General features: G+C 47.0%; 1 pseudogene; it reads right to left on the bottom strand.

The window, feature by feature from the left end:
• Nucleotides 1-790: 790 nt before the first annotated feature.
• On the bottom strand, nt 791-1,785 carry LOC120848675 (annotated as a pseudogene).
• Nucleotides 1,786-4,936: the final 3,151 nt, after the last annotated feature.

Below are 4,936 nucleotides of genomic sequence, written 5' to 3'. Positions count from 1 at the left end.
TCTAATGAGTAGCCTGTATATCATGCTCGTGGCTGTGTTCTTCACCGGGCATAAAAATAGGAAGCCAAGATTTACCTGTTGCAACCATTTTGGGTGGCTCGACGCTGACACAGATATGCAGTTAAGCTATCTGTCTGTTGAGCTTAGTTGGTCAATCTATAAAGCTTATGCGACACGGGAGGGAGGCTCAGGTTGACTGCCAGCTCCGATATAGTACATTTGAGTGGCCTTGACAAAGGCCGTTTGATGGAGGCTGTGCGAAACCTGCCTCGAGGGTAGTGCCAAGTAGCACGGCTAGAAAAAGCACATGCTGCAGCAAGTTCGTGGTTATATACTGCAATGTTTCATTCCACTGTACGCGCCACCGAGTCGCTGCACCCTGGTCTTTCTCCAACTATAACAGATGGTGCTATACTCGGTGATCCATGCAGCAGAGGACCGGGACTGTACTGGACGGTTTCCTGGCTGAAAATATATTACGTGAAATATTAGCATGTGGAATGCCAGAGGATGTGATGCCTGTAGTTTTGAAGGACTGATTTCAGATGCTACATAAGCAATATTCATTATTGCAACTTCAAATGTGCTTGATGCCTATGTCTGCTTGCTAGCAAAAACGGTAGAAATGCATGCTAGGCTTTCTATACGTTGAAACTGTTGTGACCAAGATTGAAACAGGTAATATAAAACTTCCGTCCATTTTCATAGATACGATTAAATATAGCTCCTGGTGTCAGTTCTGGATTTAAGATCCAAAGCATACACCGATGAAAGGAGCAGTGGACAAACCTCAGCAATCCACTGGTTTGCAGACCAGAGGAGGATACCTGAAGCCAGTGTACCGTTGTGAGGGGAAGGTTGTTTTTTTTTATTTTCCCCAGAGCGCACGCTGGCAGCACTGGTTTGTTGCCAGCTCCCAGTCGACCCCACATCCAGCGGGTGAACTGCCGGTACGCCACAAAGCGATACTTGGTAGAGAGGAAGCATAACAACATGTTTCTTGCTGAACTAAAGGCAGAACTATCACATTGAAAATACAGCTGAGAGGCAGAAAGTGGGCCTCATCAGTCAGGTGTTTAAAGCTACACTCATTGGGTCTTTTATTTCGGACAAGTTTTTGAAAGAACTGCGCCGCACTTGCTGGTTTATAAAACACGTTTAAATATTTATTTTTTTTACGTGTGATGAGGCCTTTTGTTTTGTACACGGCGAGCCTTAGGTGCACGTAAAGTGTCAGCAAAGCGAGCACTTGCTGCGAAGTCGGTTGCACTATTTTGTATCTACCTGACTGAGCAATCACGGACATTCGTATGCGCGCGTGTTATGCCAGCACCACTTGCACTCACTCGTGGAGCTCGTGGGGATGTCTGGGACCCTTCTCGCGGACCTCCCAGTACGCCACAGCGAGGACGGCGACGTCAAGGCACAGCTTGAAGACGTCGGTGTTCACCGTGATGCACTCTGCCGGATGCTTCCAAACGGCTTGTGGCAGCTCACGGCAGCAGAAGCACTCACACGATTTGTAGGCATGGCCGAGCACCGGCCTATGTCGTACCTATAATGCAAGCTTGCTTAGGACCCAGCTTCTCATATGCGCGAATAGGCTAGTGCTAGAATAACTGCGCAACGGGAACGCTCTATAGTCTGTACCTCCTACTCGCCGAGGTGGCTCCGCCAAGGATGCGAGCCTTCCGCGGCAGTCAAAGCGGACTTAGCCAGAGACGCGTTGCAGCGCTTGGGTGGAGTGTCATCGTACGGCGCGACGCCCAGCTCCGCACTCTTTTTAAGAATTCGGCGCTCAAAATCCGGTAAGCCCCGTAAGCCCGGTAAATTCATCGATGATGACAGCCGCAACTCGGCCCCGAAGCTACGATGGATGCAGCGAGGCCTAATGACCGACGGGCCGACGGGCTATAAACGAAACTCGCATCCAATTAGCCAACCGCTTTGCTCCAATCACTAAACTGTTACACTTTACATCATGAAGCGTAATGTTTTGCTTGTTTAAAGTTGATTTTTGGAATATTTATTTTGCTAATACCTCTCAAAATAAGACAAATTTCTGTAATATTTTTTTTTCTCTGCGTTCCTGCTTTCGTGGAGCTCCGTTTCAGCGCGAATTTCAAACCGCTCAAAAAATTGTTGGTGGGCCTCTTTAATCGCTTTTAGTGAGCGAGCTTAACGACTCTGCTCCATCGCTTGCGCCCACTGCCTTGGCACGGTTACCTTTCAAACCGACCTATTTCTTCGAATACACTTCGCGATTAACGATGTACTAGTTTCATTAGGAGGTTTTCGTCAATGTGTATCATTTCCAACTTTTATTGACATCGTCCACTTGCGCCGTCTATCTACAGACGCTAGTACCATGAAAAAGATTTATGAAAACAATTTCTTTTCTTCATATAAAATAAAAAAGAGGGGGCAGTTATTAAGGCGCCTCCAGACATGGGCTCTTGATGGGCGTTGACAACGCCTTGACACGAAAAGAGGACCTAGAAAAACAGTGGGAGGTGGTTCCGATTGCAACTGCAATATGCTAAGATTGTATAAGAAATATTTCAAGACAGATGAACTTTGCGGTATTAACTTAATCTAGGCAGACCCCTGAAAAGAGTAAGCGTTGATTAAAGAGGCCGGGACTATGCCCAACTCCTCTAGCGAGATAGGTTCACGGTAGTACCTTGCAGCATAGTTTCTGAGCGCATTTTCCGGGACATACCTTCATGAGGTGCGAAAAAATGTCTGGTGGAAACAACGTATCGGTCACTCACCGAGTATCTTCCGCAACGTCTTACAAGAGTTATGGTTATAACGTAATCCTGCCATGTTTCCCAAACGGCAATTCGATCCTCAACTTCGTATTCCTTTACGCCTTACTGGGCCCCGGACTTTCGGGAACACATCTTAGACGTCATAGATCTTCGAGACGGGAAAGCAACCGGACGATACCAAATGAGCCATGTTTGAATGGCCACTTGCACTAACGCGCTCGCGAAAGAGAAGAGGGTTTGAAGAAGGGAGCTTTTCCAGAAAGCCCGGAAATGGCTTGTCTCAGACCCTGAGACTCGCTACATCAAGGTCAAGATAATTTTGCTATCAGACCATCTCGAAACTCTACGTGTCGCTGAGGCCCTGTAGGCGTACGGGACCGTTCAAAACATCGGCCGGGAAAAGTGGCGATGCCCTGGCATGGAGAATATGAACACACTGAACAAAAAAGTGACCATCACATTTCACGATGGCATCACCATCTAAAAGTTGCCACATCTCAAAATTTAAACGTAAACCTTTCCGTGGACATCAACCTGGTTAGGAATGACAATGAATGAACGGAAAACTCTAACCAAAAAATAATAGTACAGAGCCTGACGTTTCAAGGCCAGTTCGGCCCTTAGTTCACGGGTGGCTGTTTTCGTTCTTGTCGTCGTCTTGCGAATTGCCCGGTGTTGTTGGCTTCTGTAGTTTTTTTTTTCATTCAATCTCAAGATTTACGGATGTCAGTGCCTCTTCCTTGTGCCTGGATATCCGCCTCTGTGCCTCGGGTGTAACAGGGTTGGACACGTACGCTGTCAGTGCGAGACTCACCGTTTATTTAAATGCGAACGGTGCGGGCACACCTCTGATAGCTCCGTGACAACCTATGGAAGAAAGCTTCTTGAACCAAGAACTCTAGACGCTGATGACTCGAATGGGCCGCATATACACGTTACAGAGGTGGTCTACGCCTCTGCGCGCACACTGTCGGCTGCGGCGTTTGCGAACTATGCAGAACAAGAAATTCCCACGGTAACGCCAAGCACCGATGAAAGCAAGGACGACCCTGGAGGCCTCTCCGAGTCGACAGCACCACCAGATGAAAATGACAGTTCGTACACTTCATCAGAGTCAACGCTCGTTGCGGATGATGTTGAGACGCTGGAAAAAAACAAGCCCAGATGGATGAAGTGTGTAGAGTCTACGGACCGATCCTGGTAGCGTCAAAGACATCGACAGAGACGGCTGCCAAGGTCTGCTTGACAATTAGCCACTCTGCCGAGGAGGTCCCCTCAACACAAGTGAAGAAAGACCTCAAACAGGTCGGAACCCGACACATGCCTTACTCCAAGCCATGGGCGAACCTCAAGGTGATCGAGTAGAGCCAAAGATGAGGCTTGACTATGCCCTAAAATCAAACAATGTCTTCCACCCTCCCTTTACATTTCGTAAGTCAAATTGCAAGGAATTTAGAGTCTAAAAGTAAACGATATCATATCTTACGCCTTTTTGCACAGAAAAACGTTGACTTCGCGGCAATAGAGAAGAGAAAGCTAGCTTCAGATGAAAGTATTGCAGAAGCATTAAAACTTTTATTAAAGGAATATGAGAGCTGCGTTAGCCAAGCCTGAGCTGTATTCCCAGGTGTTTTTTTTTAGTAAGTGGTTTTGTGTGTCTTTGTGGTATTGGTATTTATTGCGTGCCCAAAACACCGCAAAGGCTTTGATATTGGTGCACACAAAACTCACAATGAGTTGAACATGCAAAAATGTGAAATACAGGAGTGACACATGTCATGATAAAAACATTACAGACACAACTCGGTATTTAAAGTAAAATAAGGCATGAAAAAGAAATCATACTGCTTAAGGCTATTACAATAAAGTTAAATTCTATGCATTGGTGACCCATCAATCTACCTCTCGGGATAAAACGTATCGCTGAGTCGCGTATGTTTAGCTGGCACACGTAAGCTTGTACTATTCAAAAGAACAGGTACATCGAAACGACCTTGTATGAGTTTCTGTAAAAAATTGAAAGCCGTTTACCACTCCCTGTAACGCCGAATTGGAGCGCAGCTCTTGAGGAGGAGGAGGGGAGGGTACTGAGGGCCACGTGTTCTCGGGGGGGGGGGGGTCACGTGACCCACCCCCGAGGGCACGTGACCTTGGTGGGGTCA

This window comes from Ixodes scapularis, unplaced genomic scaffold (genome assembly GCF_016920785.2).
Source record: "Ixodes scapularis isolate PalLabHiFi unplaced genomic scaffold, ASM1692078v2 PGA_scaffold0__279_contigs__length_252992795, whole genome shotgun sequence".
NCBI lineage: Eukaryota > Metazoa > Arthropoda > Arachnida > Ixodida > Ixodidae > Ixodes > Ixodes scapularis.
Note: the sequence above shows the minus strand (reverse complement) of the source record. Positions and strands in the feature narration are given on the sequence as shown.